Genomic DNA, 20,595 nt, shown 5'->3' with positions numbered 1-20,595 from the left:
CTTCAAAACAAGGGGGAAAATTACTTTAAGCTGCGAGTAAAAGCTAGTATCAAAATAAAATAAAGAAAACAAAGAAATGTAGACAATAATTAGTATTGTTATAAAACCGTATTACAAATACAAGATACATAATACAATTAATATAAAAATATCGGTCTCGTTGGTACACATTTTAAATCGGATTCACCTCTACTTCAATCCGTCAGTTGAACGGCAACAGACAGGTCGGGACTCGGATAATGGTCAGTTGGGACTATCTGGAGATTTGGATTGTTCATCGAAGTGTATATCACAAACCCGATAATATTTTTGCAGCCAGAATTTTAACCATCAGCTCTTCTCTGGCGATGGCAACTGCAACGCACCATTTTCTATACATTTATAACAAAGAAAATTTGCAGCTCTTATTACACATATTATTTAGTTGTTTTATATCACAACTATGATTTTAACCTCACAATTTATCAAATGTGTAACTAACAGCTCACACCTCTCCCCACAACTCAAGTCCAAATATGGTAAAGGTAACTGTAATTTTTACCGACACTAGCGCCACTGCAGCCTTTACGAACGGAGGTTAAACTAATCTCAACTTTACTTAAAATAGTGAGAGTGCACACCCCCTGTCCAAAGCCAAGCTAGCCGAGCGAGCCACGCTTGCAAAGCCACCATGAAAACGACGCTTGAAACACATTTAAAAAGTTACCATCGGGTAACATCACCTTTATTTTTAATTACAGCTATAACTATTTGAGGCATAGTATTCACTAGGTCCTGGCAGTCATGTACAGTAAATTTATCTCATATTTCTTGAAGCTTTTGTTTTTCTGGGATGATCGTAGAATTTGGGCATTTTTATTCAAAGGTTAAACCCTCGAGCTAAGGCTCACGGCTCTAACCAGAATAAAAATGCCCAAATTCAACTCGTAAAATTGTCAAAGCAAAAAGTTTATTTAATTAATAAAGAAAATTATTTCCTACGGATTCTGTTTAAAAGTTGTCTACCAAAGCTTTGGCGAACAAAATTTAAAATTAATGAACGGCAATATAATTATAAATTATTAACAAAACTAAGCGCCAGTTTACAGAAGCGAAATTAACTTAATTGTAATCAAATGCGAGATTAACTGAACACGTGATCAGATTGAACTAATCGAAGTTTCGGATTCATAGATTAATCGCTCATTAAAATTTAATTCAAATTAAATATTTAATTCTCTTTATAAATTGGCTCTAAATAATCAAACGAAATAATTATAACTTTAACCTTAATTCGGCGCAATGGGAAAGGAAAACAGGAACAGGGACGGAACAGGAACAAATGGAAGTTGTTCTTTGAATTTTTGAAAAACCCTAGGTAAACACAACTTCTTATACAAATTGATATTCAAAGCCAAAACATTTTAAAAGAAAAATAAAGTAGAATTTAAAGAAAATTCCTTGTATAATGATATTTAGACAACGGTTGATTCAGGGTTAGAAGCAAAATAAGGCTTCATATCTTTCACATGCCATTTACCAGCATCTGATCCATCCATATTCTTTAACGAATACACCAAACGAGATTTTTTTTTCAACTATAGATGGTACCTTCGTATTTAGGTTCTAATTTAGCAGTGAAATCTGTAGAACGATCAGAAAGAACCTTATTGCGTTTCCAAACTTTATTTCTCGGTTCAAATGTTAACATCACGTTTGCGTAAATTATATCTGGCTGCATTTTTGGAATATGATTGGTGCAATTTAGTACGCACGTTATAGAAAATTTCTTTTAAATTCTTTAGTTGATTGGCATAGTGATCGCGATCACCCGGTAAAATTTCCATGTCATCGGTTGAGACTTGAGACTTTTCCATAATAATCTCCACAAAGAGGTACATGACGGCCAAAATTTAAGAACGTTGGAGTATAACCTGTAACTTCATGTTTGGCTGTATTGAGAGCATGTTGTAGTTTTACGATATCTTTACCCCAATACTTATGTTTTGTTACATAACTACGTATAGCTGTTCCTAAAGTAAGATTCCTTCTTTCTGTGAAATTTACTTGTGCATGATACTTGGCGTTGTACCAAATACTCAAATTTTGTACTCTTCAGTAAACTTCCTAAAATCTTTACCCGCAAATTGGGTATCATTATCGGCAATAATGTATTGAGGGATTCCAAATACAAGAAAAACATTATCTTTTATACATCGAATCACATTAGTAGCATTGGCTTGCCGTAGAGGAAAGAAGAATATATTTGCTGAACCAGTCTACTGCAACAAGTATATACATGAGTATATCCCTTTGATGAACGGGGAAAGGGGCCCAACAAATTAACTCCCAAAATTTGCGAGGGAAAATTTATTTTCTTTTCATAACCCATCAAACCAAAACGACCGGATACAAGAGGCTTTTGAGCTCCACAAACAGTGCATTTTTTAACTTACCCGACCAAAGGTGGGAATTGCTAATTTCATCAGATCTTTACGTTTTGAGGTCCCCTGAACACGTTCATGAAGTTTTTAGAATGATGTCTGTCTGTGCGTCTGTCTGTCTGTCCGTCTGTCCGTCTGTCTGTCCACCTCGTTCTCTCACGATTACTCAAAAACGCTTTGACCGATTGCTTTCAAACTTGACCAACACAAACTTACCCGTGGTCTCTCGAGTTGAAAAACTTTTGGTGTCAATCGGACCACGGGGGGTGGAAGAGGGTGGTGGGGGTAGGTAGAAAAAATAATAAGGGAACATGGAAATTTGACTTTACCGTTTGAAAGGGCATGTGTTTTTATGTCGGAAACGATGTTTACCATTTGCGGATTTTTCCAATATGTCGGACTTAGAAAGTTATTTACGTCTTCATAGATCGACGGCGATAACTGCTGAAACTTTTAACAAAATAATCTTGGATCTTGCCATTGGAAATAACTCTGTAATAGTGACCACCGAATAGAGTTTGATGTCAATCCGACTACGAGGGGTGGAAGAGGGTGGGGGTTGCTCGAAAAAATAATGAGGTGACATGGAAATTTGACATTACCAGTTGAAAGGGCATGTGTTTTAATGTTGGAAGTGATATTTACTATTTACGAGAATTAGAAAACGACTTATGTGGGCTAACACGGACAAGGTATCTCGGGTCAATTCAGATTGGTTTAAATTGATGTCGGGTAAGTTACTAGGCCGGGCCTTCGACTCGGCTCCATCCCAATTTCTTTTACATAGGACAGGAAATCTTTTCTGATCCTTGGCCAATAATAATTTTTTGCAACACGGGCGAATGTTTTCATGAAATCTAAATTGCCAGCCCTAGGTGGGTCATGACACGATGAAATCACTTCATGGCATTTTTCTTTTGGTACTAATAACTTCCATTCCGTAAAATTAGTTTCCAACGGGAGTCGTAACGGGGCATGTTTGTATAGTAAATTATATTCTATTTTCAATTGAGGGTAACGTTCAGGTGTTTGCTGTACTCTTGCACGGAGATCTTCATACCAATTGTCATTAGTTGTTGGAGAAATCTCAATGATATCAACATGGGAAGAGGGTTACTATAGTTCATTTTTTAATGCTGTAGAAAAAGTCAGGCAGCCCAATATACAGTTATCAAAGCTGCCTAGATACCTTAGAGATTCATTTATAATTGATACGGATCCACGATGCCGCTAAAAATTCTGTTTGTCAAAATCTTTGTCAGTCTGACAAGGTTTTGGACATTTGATAATACATTTTAATTGAAATGAGAAAACGTGTTTAATAATGTGTTTAATCTAGAATTAATGAATTAAAAAACATTAAGTAAGTAAATAGAACCAATAATTAACTTCCACAATCGCAGGATCAGCTGCCGAAGAAGCAAGTAAACGAAAACATGATAAATATCAAAATTTAAAGTCAGCAAATTATCTTTTTAAAGCTTTAGCTTTCGAAACGTTGGGTCCATGGAGTTTGGAATGTAAAACATTTATTGATTTCATTGGTGCAAAACTTATAGTTGGGTTCGGAGATTCTAGAGCAAAATTTTTCCTCTACCAAAGAATCTCCTTGGCAATTCAATGTGGAAATGCTGCGAGTATTTTGGACACTCTGCCTTATGCAGCTCCACTTGAAGAAGTGCATTGTTTATGATTTTATGTATAAAAATACATATATTTATTACATTGTAATAAAAAATATACCTTACGGATTATCCAGATTATAATAAATTGGGAATTAACGATAATTAAGTCATATCATTGATTTAAAAAAAAATAACTCTTATCTTCGAATTCTTCCGGTTAATCCGAATCGTCATCAGACTCTCCAAGGTGTATAATCAGTGGTTCCACAGTCACTTCACTACGCACATCCAATTCCCATATCTGCTCTTCTTTAGTTTAACCGTATCCCCAACCTTAAGTTCCGCATGTTCATCACAGGCATGTTTCTAAATGTTCAAAATCATGTTTTTTTCGAATACGAATAAGGGCGATTTACTTTTTTGTTGAATATAATTTGTTCTGTGCATCCCACAGATAATCAAGTGTAAAAACCCTTGACCAAATTAGTCTTTAAATTAATACCTAATTGACAGTGGGCCGTATGATTTCCCATTCGTTAAGTCTTTCATTAGCTAAATAATTGATTAGACAAAGTGAGAGTATGTATATGCCAAGCACTATGTTAGACAGAGACAAAACAATTTAACGACGTTCTTTAACTTTAATGAAAGGGAAATCGTACGACCCAATGACACGAATTGATATTAATGCATTTATTGTGACATGGCATCATGGATTGAAGTAATTCACAAAATTGAAATAGGAATCTAGTGAACTATTGAAAGTGTATCTTAGGCGGCCTGACTTTTTCTACAGCATTAAAAAATGAACTATAGAGTGCATACGAGATAGCGCATCCGGAACAAAATTGGAGCTCCCTTTTCGATGGATTAAATCGAAACTATATTGTTGAAGTTTTACTGACCAGCGGACAAGTTTTGCAGTTGTTTTTTTTAGTCGATTAAGCTATAGCAGAGAGTAATGATCAGTAAGAACTGTAAAATGAGTTACTTCGACATATGGACCAAATTTTTCAATACAAAAAAACAACAGCAAGGCATTCACGTTCAGTAACAGAATAATTTCTTTCAGTCCGAGATAAGGTTCTACTGGCATAAGCGATTACTCGTTCATTTCCTTCTATATTTTGTGTAATAACTAATAACACCACCGAGACCAGTGCCAGAAGCGTCACATTGTATGATAAAAGGTTGCTTGAAATCCGGGCTGCATAACACAGGAGAGGAAACAAAAGTATTTTTAATTTGTTTGAAAGCTTTTTTGGCTGTAGCACTCCAATCTATGACTTGTTTCTTTTTTTTATTCTTTTTTTTTGCGGGATCAGTGCGAATACCATTTTCATCCACTATGAAACCAGGTAATTCAAGGAACTCTTAAAAAAATCACACTTCTCAAAGTTAATGGTTAATCTAGCTTCTTTGAGGCATTCTTTAACCTCATAGAGTAAACCTAAATGTTTTTCGAATGTTGAAGACATAATAATTATGTCATCTAAATATACGAAAGTATGTGGTTCGTATTTTGGACCGAAGACTGCATCCATACGACGTTGTTGCGCTTGTGCAGAATTGCACAAACCAACGGGAACGACCTTGAATTGGAAAAGTCCACGACCAGGTATGGCAAAAGCTATTTTTTCCTTTGCTTCTGGATGAAGAGGTATCTACCAAAAAGCTTTTCGCAAATCAATTGTTAAATAAATTTCGCATCTCTGAGAAGGCTCAATTATCCTATCCACACGTGGCAAAGGGTATGAATCATCTTTGAAAAAATTCCACTGGCTTATTTTTTAAATGGGAATGCTTCGTTTCAATGCCCGACATTATCTAGGGACCTGTCGTTTGGTACGCAATTTGGTTTCTGCGTCATCGATCATGAGAGTTGGCACGAGCTCTACTTAATTAGAAATTAGTTGGTGGTCGGTGCTTGATTTGAAATGCATTTACAGGTTGATCGAGATGTGGTATTATAAATGAAGTTGCAGAAATAATTTCAGCTTTGCAGCAATAAAAGGGGACTTACATACCTAAGATTGTGGTGAATGCAGATAAATATTTTGAATAAATTATTGATTTTGACAATAAACAATGCAGTCCTGGTAGTTTTTGATGAGATATTCAAGGGAACTATTTAAAACAGAAACGTCATTGTGGCAGTAGGTACTCGATAAAATCTGACATAAAGGCCTTGTTGTCTTTTGGTTGCTAAGCAATTAACTTTCATTACAAAACTCTATAGTGAATTCCAAATACATCCGAACTATCAAGTTGCATTCACTCTCACTGGAAAACTCACTTGAAAAACACATTCACGACTGATCACGGTCACAATAATTCACAATAATCAACGGGAAACGTAGAGCGGGAAACGTGCTGCGAAGAAATGCAGAAATGACAAATTTCAATTTTGTAATGCTATATATGTATTTACGTTACCCATGATATGTAAATGTGCAGTTGGATGAAACAGAAGTGAAGAAGAAAAGGGACGCAGAAATATTTGAACTCAAGAAAAAAGCGTTGATGTTAGACATGGAAATTAAAGAAGAGCAGTTGAATGCATTGCGAAATCTTAATTAATTTACTATCAATTTACTATCAAGTTTTGTCAAGTTGTCGCACTGATTACACTATACTAAGGACAACGTAACATTTCATCTGTCCCGCCCATTACATTTTCTTAGTTACCAATCAAATAAGTTGTTAAGACGATCTGATTTACACAGAAAAAAAATTCAGAATCGTTTTCTGATCTTGTGTCTGAAAAATCATTATCTACTGAAGTTTGTAAAATTTTCTGAGCAGTGAATGGAATCGACGGAACTGGAACATCATCTGAATGTTGTATGGGAAGCTTTATGGACGTAGGTTGCACTTAGATATTGCCATTAGATATTGTCGATTTTTTCGATTTATACCCTTTGCATTCAAACTGCAAACATAACAATCTTCCAGTTGATTTTTGGGTTCTCGCCAAATTGTTGGAATTCCAAATGTAAAGGCACTTCTTACCACTACTTACCACTGTTCCACAGTCTTAAGTATTCCACACTTGATTTACATACACAATTAGGACTCCACGACTTGTTATTTTTATCCCAAGGCATGCCAATGTACAAAAAATAGGTACTTATGACAAAATCAGAAATTTGTTTTCCTAGATTCTTCAAAAGTATACTGACTACATATGTAACAGAAATGTTGCGGATCGTTGAAACAAAACCTCGACGAACTCATTGCAACTGCACTTCTGTTAATAGTCGTATACAAGGATGAGTGATCAAGATATACCGAAATATTATGTGAGGTAGTGTTGCAAAAAATCACAAAAACTCGAGCTGTTAAAATGATTTTGACGGCAGATATAAAAAAAGCGTATACATAAAAGACATTCAGATTTAACCATTAAATTTGCGGTAACAGTAAACTAGTAAACTAGTGTTATTAAATCGACAAAGTTGTTCTACGGAGTGATCAAGAATCAAGAATCAAGATCTGTTGGTGACAATGAAATTTGGCAAACTTGAAATTTACCATGAAGGGTTCATTTTTGTAACAGCATAAACATAACCGACATAACCAAAAATGTTTTTAATGTCGTCTCAATTACGAGACAAAAAACACCAATATTTTTCAATTGTTTCATTGCCAACAGACTCAGTCATTATTGATCACGCTGTAGTATAGTTAATTTCAAAATTATAGAGTACACCTAATTTTTTACAGTGTGAAATGTACTTACATTTCTTGTCAATGATCAATGTCAATTTTGACAAACAAAATGCCTAATCTAACCGAAAACGTGAAAGTGCTCATTCTTTCCAAATTAGAAGAAGGGTAGCCCAGTGTTATAACATCGGGAAGAGCACCCTGCAAAGGATAAAACAGACAATATTATGCTGTTCTAAAATATCAGTGACATTGTATGTTATCAAACTTATTTAATCTATAGAAAAAATATGACGGTCAAATTTCAAAAAGGCATCTTTACATGGGGGAAAAACTGTAATAAATTCACTTCTTGATTTTTGAGATGTATTCTATAATTTTGAAATCAACTGTACTTTTCAATGTACTTGGTTAACCGCCCTGCAGCAATACAAACCCCGCAAAATTTTTATGAAACTGTTAATTACAACTTGTCAACAATTAGAAAAAATTGAAATAAAAGAGAACAGTACTTAAAGTCAGAGAAAATCAAGCAGTTGACGGTTCTAATGAAATTTTCTGGTCTCTCTATTTAATAATGCATGTCTTTTTTATTTAAATTTAAACAACCCAACAATAGCCAAAATAAATTTTAATTTGAGCGAAATTTGACAGAAACATCCACATCATATATAACCTCACAAAAAACTAAAGCATGGTACACTTTCAATTATCAATCAAAAGTTGTGTTTCAACTTTCAGGCTGGTACATTGCGTATAATAAATTTTCACAAATTGCAACACTAGACAGCACTGATGTTTTTGAAATCCACTTTAACTGTGTAGCGTTACGAAACGCCACAATGGCGATTGGCCGGAGTAGGAGGCCACGAGGTCCTACTTATGCTCGCGGGGCTAATAGATCGCAGTTCGAAGACCCGGAACTAGCAGTTAACGCACGGCATTTGGCAACGCGACGCGCCCACCCTGCCTTCAAGTTTTTTACGTCGCTCATTCCGGAAGCGGAAAGTTTCAATTTAGAGTCATTTGTGCCAGCCACCACGGGGGGGCTGGAAGAACACATGTTACCCCCGCAAATGTCAGGCTGAGGTGGCCTCACGCCTCTAGGTTGGCGAGCTGCAACCTATCTTTCAGAACCCCACTTTCACTTTCTCTTTCTCTTCACTTTCTCTTCTTCTCTTCTCAGCGATAGGTGACCGTACGGCAATGTTGGGTCCCTTTTCCTCTTTAGTAACTTGCCGGAAAGTCATCTCCTTCTTTTCAACCCCATCTTTCTTCCTGTCCTTTTTTTGACCTGCGAGTTACGGCAATTAACATCAGGATAGACGTGCACAACTTACCGACACAATACCGTCCAAAATCTGAATTCTCCCGCTCGGTATAATTTCGAGGTAAACAAACCGACGCCATGACGGTCCACCTGTCATGACACGCGCACGTGTAGTACCACCGGAAATGCACATTTTTGATTGCGCAGTACCACGCAAGCGCAGCCCGCCTTATAGCACAACTGAATAAGGTCGAGAATCGCGCGCGTGACGATTTTCGCGATTTATGGGACTGCGGTACCGAGATTAAAAATGCGGAAGTCGGACACTTCGTCGAGAGCCGTCGAAGCGACGCCAGCGAAGCGCCTTTTAGAGTTCGTGGTCGAGTGACCCCTCGCACTATAGAGGTAATTATCGTTCAATTTTGAATTCATTTCACTAAGACCATGTATTAGGGGTGGTTCGATCCAGTTTAGAGTCAATCCCGTTTGGATGAATTGATCCAGTACCGTATCGCAACTTTAGAGTACCGAAAATTTTTGAGTAAAGGAGTGCCGGAAGGACTTCGATTTAGCGCCAAGAACCCCCTTTTTCGCTGAAAGGTAATTACCGAATCTTCCGATTTTCACAACACTAACGACAATTCGTTAGGGGTCGTTCGCAGGGCGATTCGTAGCCAGATCGTTCGCAGGGCGATTAGTAGCCAGATCGTTCGCAGGGCGATTCGTAGCCAGATCGTTCGCAGAGGCGACCATTTTGGAGAACATCGTTCGCAGAGGCGATCGTTTATTTTGAGCACCGTATCGCCAAGGTCACACCGCAAGTCAAAAGGACGCTATTCGAGGAGACAACAGACCCGTCATAAAGCTAAGTCGCCATATTTTTTTACCGCGGCATTGCAAAATTTAGGAACGCCTCGAATTTCTCGCTTCTCGCTTTCATAATTTTTGTATGTTCACTAAATTTTTTTGAAACTTTGCAAATGTTTAGAATTTTTTTGTAAGAACCTTTTCATTCAATCTCCAGTGTCAACTTAAAGAAATTTCAGTCAAATTTAACGTTTCGGAACTTCACCGATTTAAACTTTCCTATCAGGATCAATTTTAATTTTTTTGTCAAGGTGACACCCCAATCTTGACCTTGGGTTTCATTAAGTTTACATTTAATAATTAGCTCGATCAGAAGGAAGTCTAAGTTCGGGAGGTTCCTCATCAGGAATCAAAACATCTTTTATTTCGTCGAAGAATATCATGTTTAGTTTAAGATTCGGTCACATGTGAAAGAAAAGCTTTTCTGGTTACGACCAAAGTAGATATTAAGGCCACCAAAAAGTACTGGTTCCGCATCTTTCAATTTTCATCTAGTAGTTACAAGCGAACCATTATCGCATTCGTGTGAACCAGTACCGAACCACCAAATACTGTTCTGTGGATAATTTTGCAGTAACCGAATAAACCAAAATTTGTTTAACGATCAGAAAGCGTTTGCTTTTACTTACCTTCGACGAGTAAGATCTGAGCACTTGTCCCGGCAGCTGGACAAGCAACAACCAGCTCAAGACAATAGCTGCCTGGCGCCCATTTTTTAAAAATCCGAACCCACGCCCTCTGCCCCGAAAAACCCCCTGGGAGCCCGGAGCTGTCACTGGCCAACTTTTGGTCACACAAATTTTGACGCCCAGAACGTGGGGCTCGATTTTTTGGAGCAACCACAAATTTTCGTTTATCGTTCATCTTCATTGAGGCTCAGTCACTTTTTTCAATCGGAGCAAAGGGAGTTGGTAAAGGTTTATTGAAAGTTGAATTTTTTGATTGTGTGTTAATGAGAAGCGGAAATTTAGCGGCGAATTCATTGTTTGAGTAGCGGTCTTATCTTGTACCCTCGACGACAAAAACCTTTTCTCGGAATCGACTATCGTGTTGCGCGCTGTTTTTTGGTAGTGTTTTGACCGGCGTTTTTATTGCGTTACCGACCCGTGGAATCGCGGTGAGTCTTCGTCAAAATGGACGAACAATTCAAGGTCAAGCATTTACTAGCTGACGAGCTGACGTATGAATTGCGTATACGCGGCATCACGACTAGCCGAAACCAGGACGATAAGAGGAAACTGTTAGCGAGAGCTCTGTCCAAAGAACTAGGTCGACCGGACGAATACTTTCTGTCACTTCATGACGCAGAGTATGATCACGACACCGAGGTCCAGGCCATTGAGGACACCCTTGAGAGCATACGCACGATTTTGACAGAATTTGAAGGAACGGCGGAAGACATGATCTTCAAACGGTTGAAGACCCGTCTAACGCACCTTTCATTTCGCATTCGGCGAATGAGACGCGAGCGAGATGCGGAGTATAGAAATGAGGCGTACGCGACATGTTTGTTGCTCGAAGCTGATCTTCACGACAAGGCAGCAGAAGCGAGCCCGGTTACGGTGGAAGCGCCACCAGTCGTCGCGACTACTCCCATTTACGTGCACCCTCACGCGAGATCTCCGGAACCGAAACTAGTGCCAATTCACACCTGGGGCGTATCTTTCAACGGGGAGGAAAATGGAATGACGGTGAACCAGTTCTTGGAACGGGTGGAGGAACTGTCGGTAGCGCGAAACGCAACCAACAGGGACCTTTTTAACGCGGCCATTGATCTCTTTAGCGGCAAAGCGCTGATTTGGTATCGTTCTGTTCGGAGCAGATTGAGCGATTGGGACGAAGTGGTTCAGTTGTTGAAACAGGAATTTCTTCCACCGGATTTCGATGAATTGTTGTGGGACGAAATCAAGGGCAGGCTTCAGGGCAAAAGCGAGTCGATAACCATTTACGTTGCGGTTATGGAGACGCTTTTTGCTAGACTTAGTCGACCACCGGCGGAGATAACCAAGGTAAAGACGATTCGGAGGAATTTGCTTCCATGTTACCTTAACCAGCTTAGCATCACCGAAGTTGTCACCGTACCGGAGTTGATTAAGTTGTGCAAAAAAGTGGAGGAGTTATCGGCTTTGCGGCAGAAACATCGCGCTGCACCCAAGTCATCTTGCGTGTTGGAGCCAGAGTTGGCATATGTTCGGGCGAGCGAACCCGCGAAAGCGAGTCCACGCGCCATCGTCGTGAAGGAACCCTCAGGCAATTCAGCCAGACGGAGTGAACCCGCGAGTTCGTCCTCCAGGTCGTTCAAGTGCTGGAATTGTCAACAGCCGAATCATTCGTTCATGAACTGTCGACTGAAAAGAAAGCAGTTTTGCTACCGTTGTGGGGAGCCAGACGTCACCTTGGCGACCTGCAAAAAGTGTAATCCGTCGGGAAACGCGCAGTAGGGACGCGGCAGACTTGCGGCCGTGCTACGTTCCTAAAACATCCCAAGGCCGATGTAAACGCATCGATCATCGCGAAACGTACGGACACCCAGTGGAACGCTTGGTTAGACGAAGTCAAAGAGTTTTGCAAGCCTTCTCGGGCAAATTCCGCTTCCATTTTCGTCAGCAAAACCAATGACAATAGGCCATTTATCAGACTGCGTCTAAACAATAAGGAAACTGAAGGACTCGTGGATTCCGGTTCGAATTGCACTATAGTTGGTGGAAAAGGAGCCGATTTAATTCATTTTCGCGCAGGTGGAAAAACTTTCCCATCTCGGCTAAAAACCATCAGAACTGCCGACGGAAAACAACATCCGGTAACCAAAGCTATCGAACTAGAAGCAGTGTTAGACTCGTCGAGACGGCGAATTCGTGCCTACTACGTGCCAGATCTTCAGCATAGCGTCATATTAGGGTGCGACTTTTGTAGATTATTCGGACTCAAGATAGATTTCGCGGGTCACAAAATTGAAGTTGCGTCGGATATCGTAAGAGTACCAGAATGTGACGCGGTGACGGAGTGTGGCGCGGATCGGCATGAGATCACCGAGATCATCCGGAAAAATTTAGATTTGTTGAGCAACGACGGAAAGTTAGGGAGGACACACAAAATGACAGTCACAATCGACACGGGAGAAGCATTGCCGATCAAACAACGTCCGTATTGGTGGTCTCCGTACATGCTTGCGGAAGTCAACAAAGAAATTGACCGCATGCTCGAGAACAATGTCATATCGCCTTCTGACAGTCCGTGGTCTTCTCCAATTTTGTTAGTAAAGAAATCTTCCGGTGAATACCGACTTTGCTTTGACGGTCGCAGGCTCAATGCCGTGACAAAACGTGACAGTTACCCATTACCGCGTGTCGACAGGATTCTCAGTATGTTGCGAGGAGCAAAGTACATCAGTTCGATCGATCTCAAGAACGCTTTTTGGCAAATCCCGTTAGATTCAGAGTCTAGGCCGAAGACAGCTTTTGCGATTCCCGGCAGAGGTCTTTTTCATTTTAACGTATTACCGTTCGGACTGACAAACGCAGCCCAGAGGCAGCAGTGTCTCATGGACAGAATTTTCGGACCTGAACTAGAACCTCACGTCTTTGTTTACCTGGACGATCTAATCATTATCGCCCCGACATTCGAGAAACACGTACAAGTTTTGAGGGAGGTGATACGACGTCTTCGAGACGCGAAACTCACCGTGAATGCGAAAAAGTGTCAACTTTTCCGCTCAAGTTTGAAATATTTGGGTTTCATTGTCGATGAACATGGTCTAGGTACCGATCCAGACAAAGTAGCGGCCATGGTGAGCTATCCAGTCCCGAAGACTAGTACCGAAATCAAACGTTTCGTAGGCATGTGTTCTTGGTATAGGCGTTTCATCCCTCATTTTTCGACCCTCATGTCCCCGATAAACGCGTTACTTACCGGAAAGCGAAAGCGACAGAAAACGGAGTGGACTCCTGAAGCTCAGGAAGCTTTTCAGAAAATCAAGGATGCACTTGTTTCAGCACCCGTATTGTCAAGTCCTGATTTCTCGAAACCTTTCGTGATCCAAACTGACGCTTCAAACACCGGTCTAGGAGCAGTTTTAACGCAAGATTTAGACGGAGATGAGAGAGTGATCGCGTACGCCAGCCGTTCGCTAACAAAAGCCGAGCGAAATTATAGCGTTACGGAACGAGAATGTTTAGCCGTTTTGTTCGCGTTGGAAAAGTTCAGACCTTACGTTGAGGGCACCCATTTCACGATCGTGACGGACCATTATTCATTGCTCTGGTTAAACCGAATGAAGGACCCAGCAGGCAAGTTAGCGCGATGGAGTGTCAAGCTCAATCAATTTTCATTCGATTTGGTCCATCGTAAGGGCAAGCTCAATGTAGTACCGGACGCACTATCGAGACTACCTGCAGAAATTGCTGCGGTAGACATTGACAGCTTTCTCGGCGTGAACTTGAATGATTTGGACGAGTCGTACACGCGACTTCGCGACAACATAATCGCCAATCCTCAAAGAAATCCATCATGGAAAGTCGAGAACGGTCTCGTGTATCGATTCGTACCGAACAAAATTGTACTACCCGGCAACGTCCCGGAGTGGAAGCTTTTAGTACCGCGAAATCAAAGAACAAAAATTTTAGAATCATGTCATGATGCACCGACATCAGCTCATTTCGGGTACTACAAGACACTTTCAAGGTTATCCATCAATCACTTTTGGCCGAAAATGCGTCGTTCCGTCATTCGTTACGTTCGAAACTGCAAGGTTTGCAATGAGCAAAAAGCACCGAACACCGCTCGCGCAGGGCTTATGGGAAAAGAAAAAAAGGTTCAGTTTCCGTGGCAAATGATTTCCGTTGATTTGATTGGTCCATTACCGACGTCCACGAAAGGATATTCGTATCTCTTAGTGATCGTAGATTGGTTCACGAAGTACGTTGTACTATTTCCGTTACGAAAAGCTACGAGCTCAAAAGTTACAGAATGTATCGAGAACGGAATTTTTCTTGTGTATGGTGTACCGCAATTCATTTTGGTCGACAACGGCAAGCAGTTTGTCGGAAACGAATTTGTAAAGACTTGCGAGAACTACAAAGTTCAAAAGATCTGGTTCACAGCCAAGTATCACCCTCAGAGCAACCCTGTGGAGCGATACAACCGCACAGTTGGCACTGCCATACGAAGTTACGTCAAAGGCGCTCACAAAAAGTGGGATGCCGAGGTGGCAAAGATCGGGTACGCGATTCGCACAGCGGTCAACGAAGTGACCGGATTCAGTCCAGCATTTCTCAATTTTGGTAGGGTAGTACCCTGTACCGGTGAATTTTACGGCAAAGTAGCGGAAAATCCGGAAACCTTGACGACAGCTGATCGCGAAGATCACGCGAAAAATTTAGAACACCTCAAGACCATCTTGCAGGATGTAACCCAGCACCTTCACAAAGCGCACGAACGCAACGAACGCTCGTACAATCTTCGGAAGCGCGACGCTGAATTTTTTGTAGGCGACAAAGTTTGGAAACGCAACAAAGTACTTTCCAGCGCTGCGAAAGACTTTGCGCAAAAATTAGCGCCACGCTACGTGCTGTGCACGATAACGAGAAAACTATCGAAACTCGCGTACGCTCTCGAAGATGAGAACCGCGCAGATCTAGGTGTTTGGCACATGAAAGATTTGAAAGAATTCAGAGGATCTCTGGCAGAAGCCGAAGAACCGTAGCGAGCTTTGCATTTCACTTTTTCGTACCGTTCAATTTTTCGATTAATTCTTTTGTCCTCCTTTGGAATGTTGACGACAGTAAAATTTTACCGTGGAGTTTGTTCAGGAAAAGTTTATTTAAGAACCCCAAATTATGACATTTAACCGGACTTGACTTACATCATACCGCAGTACTCAAGTACTAATTGACATTGAGATTCAGTTTTCAATCGTTTGATACGCGCAGATATCGACAAGCCATTTTCGTGGCGAAACCAAAACTTTTCCAGTGATCAAATTTTGACGTTTTTTTTTGTGAAGACTTCATCTTCGTTTTTTTGTAAAAAGTAAAAGGCAACTGAGTTACCTTTTCCTTTTTCTTTTTGAGGAGGGGGGTAGTGTAGCGTTACGAAACGCCACAATGGCGATTGGCCGGAGTAGGAGGCCACGAGGTCCTACTTATGCTCGCGGGGCTAATAGATCGCAGTTCGAAGACCCGGAACTAGCAGTTAACGCACGGCATTTGGCAACGCGACGCGCCCACCCTGCCTTCAAGTTTTTTACGTCGCTCATTCCGGAAGCGGAAAGTTTCAATTTAGAGTCATTTGTGCCAGCCACCACGGGGGGGCTGGAAGAACACATGTTACCCCCGCAAATGTCAGGCTGAGGTGGCCTCACGCCTCTAGGTTGGCGAGCTGCAACCTATCTTTCAGAACCCCACTTTCACTTTCTCTTTCTCTTCACTTTCTCTTCTTCTCTTCTCAGCGATAGGTGACCGTACGGCAATGTTGGGTCCCTTTTCCTCTTTAGTAACTTGCCGGAAAGTCATCTCCTTCTTTTCAACCCCATCTTTCTTCCTGTCCTTTTTTTGACCTGCGAGTTACGGCAATTAACATCAGGATAGACGTGCACGACTTACCGACACAATACCGTCCAAAATCTGAATTCTCCCGCTCGGTATAATTTCGAGGTAAACAAACCGACGCCATGACGGTCCACCTGTCATGACACGCGCACGTGTAGTACCACCGGAAATGCACATTTTTGATTGCGCAGTACCACGCAAGCGCAGCCCGCCTTATAGCACAACTGAATAAGGTCGAGAATCGCGCGCGTGACGATTTTCGCGATTTATGGGACTGCGGTACCGAGATTAAAAATGCGGAAGTCGGACACTTCGTCGAGAGCCGTCGAAGCGACGCCAGCGAAGCGCCTTTTAGAGTTCGTGGTCGAGTGACCCCTCGCACTATAGAGGTAATTATCGTTCAATTTTGAATTCATTTCACTAAGACCATGTATTAGGGGTGGTTCGATCCAGTTTAGAGTCAATCCCGTTTGGATGAATTGATCCAGTACCGTATCGCAACTTTAGAGTACCGAAAATTTTTGAGTAAAGGAGTGCCGGAAGGACTTCGATTTAGCGCCAAGAACCCCCTTTTTCGCTGAAAGGTAATTACCGAATCTTCCGATTTTCACAACACTAACGACAATTCGTTAGGGGTCGTTCGCAGGGCGATTCGTAGCCAGATCGTTCGCAGGGCGATTAGTAGCCAGATCGTTCGCAGGGCGATTCGTAGCCAGATCGTTCGCAGAGGCGACCATTTTGGAGAACATCGTTCGCAGAGGCGATCGTTTATTTTGAGCACCGTATCGCCAAGGTCACACCGCAAGTCAAAAGGACGCTATTCGAGGAGACAACAGACCCGTCATAAAGCTAAGTCGCCATATTTTTTTACCGCGGCATTGCAAAATTTAGGAACGCCTCGAATTTCTCGCTTCTCGCTTTCATAATTTTTGTATGTTCACTAAATTTTTTTGAAACTTTGCAAATGTTTAGAATTTTTTTGTAAGAACCTTTTCATTCAATCTCCAGTGTCAACTTAAAGAAATTTCAGTCAAATTTAACGTTTCGGAACTTCACCGATTTAAACTTTCCTATCAGGATCAATTTTAATTTTTTTGTCAAGGTGACACCCCAATCTTGACCTTGGGTTTCATTAAGTTTACATTTAATAATTAGCTCGATCAGAAGGAAGTCTAAGTTCGGGAGGTTCCTCATCAGGAATCAAAACATCTTTTATTTCGTCGAAGAATATCATGTTTAGTTTAAGATTCGGTCACATGTGAAAGAAAAGCTTTTCTGGTTACGACCAAAGTAGATATTAAGGCCACCAAAAAGTACTGGTTCCGCATCTTTCAATTTTCATCTAGTAGTTACAAGCGAACCATTATCGCATTCGTGTGAACCAGTACCGAACCACCAAATACTGTTCTGTGGATAATTTTGCAGTAACCGAATAAACCAAAATTTGTTTAACGATCAGAAAGCGTTTGCTTTTACTTACCTTCGACGAGTAAGATCTGAGCACTTGTCCCGGCAGCTGGACAAGCAACAACCAGCTCAAGACAATAGCTGCCTGGCGCCCATTTTTTAAAAATCCGAACCCACGCCCTCTGCCCCGAAAAACCCCCTGGGAGCCCGGAGCTGTCACTGGCCAACTTTTGGTCACAACTGAACTATTTATTTAATTATTAAAACAATAAAATGGTGCAAAAGGTCCCAAACAGTGGAGCACCATTTAAAATTTTTATTTTTAAGAAAACCATTCATGTTGGGGAAAATAGTATGTATTAAGATTTCGACCATATTTTCCCTCACAAACTCACCTTGAAATTCTTGGGAGACCATTCCCTAACACCCTGTATGTCGAGCCATCAAATGAATGTGTATCGAGTCATCCATGTATTTGAATCCGTATGTAATTGTAGAATTTTAAAGTTTCGTCATTTTAAAGATTTTTTAAAATTGATTTGGTTGTAAAAAAATTTGATAATGTAATTTTTGAATAGATCCGAAACAACTGTAGCCTTTACATCCAATTTTGTTAATTTCAATTTTTCGTCAGATCCTAATCCTGGGTACATAATTAAATTCGTTGTAACTTTAACCACCGTTGCAATAGTTTACATTAGTTTACTGTTACGTCATTTATTTTTACTCTTGCCCAATGGCTGAATAAAATAATGATTTAGGCGTTAGCGTCGTGACCAGGAATTGACTGAAGATGGCAACAAACTTAAAATTAGGCAAATCACACCGGAAATGTTACAAAACTTAAGGGATACATGTTACTATCGATTTGCAATTTGCCAAGAAACAAAGGGTGCCCATTTTGAACATTTGTTGCATTAAATTATATTCAATTTGAAAATTGGTTTTTATTTTTTAGTACGTAGGTTTTGAAAATATTCATCGGATTCTGCTAATATTTCGATAACAAATTTACAACAACGTTGGCAGGAAATGGGAAATGAAGTAGCTGATTTGGTGATTGTATGTGATAACACTGATAACGCACCTTGCCATGCAAGATTCGAAGGAGTCATAAATAATACGGAAGCCACTTTGTTGCGTTTGGGACCGTATTCTCCGATGCTTAATCCCATCGAAAATATATGGTCAAAAATTAAGACATACGCAAAAACTCATCTTCGGGTTCCACAAGTTAGAGGTATTGGTGTTGTCGAACCAAGACTTCTATACTTGGAACAAATTATAGATTTTGCAAAAGACGCAAGTGTTGGAGGAAATTGTGCCAGAGCAGCTCAACATACTACTATTTTTCATGCCGCCTCTTTGACAATGCAAGATATGCAAGTAGGGCATTGACAGTAGTGCTGTGTTACCATCTTGTTTAGTAAAAATACTATGTTAAAATAAATTTTTTTCCTCAAATAATACGCGACTTTTCAATAAACTTAGTTATTGTATTAATATTATTATTATTTGTTTATTAAGTTCTCCTCAGTAATACACAATTATGATGCGTTCTGAAATACAAATGATATTTTCTGAATTTCATATGACATTTTCTGAAATACAATTTGCTAATCTGAAATATAATTGACATTATCTCAAATACAAGTGGAAAAGGTGTAGAATTGATTTCGTTGTTAAAATTACTCCCGTTTGAATAGGTTTCCATAAGGCCTTTCCATTTTTATCAGGAGCTACTTTTAAACTCGAAAATAATGTTATAAATTCGTTAAGAAATAATCGTGTTTCCTGATATACTCTCAAATTAAATTTATTTAAAGCCAATGTCGTCGTCCGGGAACTTATTAGTTTAAAACACTTGGAAACCATATCGATAAAAAATGCTGTTGTTAAAGATGATTTATCTTCGGTAGATTCTGCAGCCAATCGCATCCCACAGCTGACGTCTCAATTTAACACATTTAATGCATGGGAAGCTTACATTTTGTTGAAATGTCCCCTATTCAATAAATCGACGCTTAATTTTGGTGCAAATTTTAAATCCACAGTTCTTCACCAAAAAATGTTTTTATATTTAATAATTTTCACAAGACTGCTTGGTAATTTGTATTTTTCTACAAAATGTGGTGATAACTGTATACTTTTGTTCTGCATCAAACAATTCTTAATGTTTTTCAATAAATGTGGCCCATCTGCTAAGAAGTAGATTTTTCGTCCATCAGCAAGTTTAAGAATAAAATTGAGAATATTTACTTCAGTAGGAATGCTCAAATGAGCAAGCAGTAAAATATAGCTGCTTTCAATTCCAGCTGTGGTTTACTCCAATGCCAAGGGATAACTTTCAACTTGTGGATGAGTAAAATAGGCATTGCCTCTGCGCGGCAATAATAACAATAATAATTCACCAAAACTCCCGCCTTCTCGGAAGATCTTCAGGTAATAAAGCTGGGACACGATTAATGTGATATTGGTGCAGACTTTTTTTTTAATATTGCTGTCCATTGTCCATGCAGTGATTGTTGAAACATGGATTTTACGTGCAATTTCGCACACTCTTAAACTGCGGTCAGCAGCTACCATTTCCAATATTTGTTCGTCTCGGACCACAGCATTAACTGCACTGCAGGTCTAACTCTGTACACATTGATTGGTCTCAAATTTCCAAATTCTCGAAAGTGTCGATAACTTTGGAAAATACACTACGATGTTCAACGTGGCTATTAGGGAATCTTTCTTCACTGCAGCTCTGCTATTGCGTCTAACTTCACCATAAATTAAATAAC

The 20,595-nt window shown here is 40.0% G+C and overlaps 2 long non-coding RNA genes across 5 annotated transcripts in view; one reads left to right on the top strand and one right to left on the bottom strand.

Moving 5' to 3' along the window:
* Nucleotides 1-20,595, top strand: part of LOC138140525 (uncharacterized) — a 180,903-nt gene that overhangs the window by 34,713 nt on the left and 125,595 nt on the right. The gene's annotated exons all lie outside the window — the stretch shown is intronic.
* On the bottom strand, nt 78-620 carry LOC138140566 (uncharacterized). The gene is made up of 2 exons (XR_011162611.1): nt 412-620; nt 78-354 (listed from the first exon to the last, which is right to left on the bottom strand). It is a non-coding gene; the product is annotated as an uncharacterized lncRNA (long non-coding RNA).

Source organism: Tenebrio molitor, chromosome Y, assembly GCF_963966145.1.
Source record: "Tenebrio molitor chromosome Y, icTenMoli1.1, whole genome shotgun sequence".
In the NCBI taxonomy this organism is placed as follows: Eukaryota; Metazoa; Arthropoda; class Insecta; order Coleoptera; family Tenebrionidae; genus Tenebrio; species Tenebrio molitor.
This window is presented reverse-complemented; position numbering and strand designations above follow the sequence as displayed.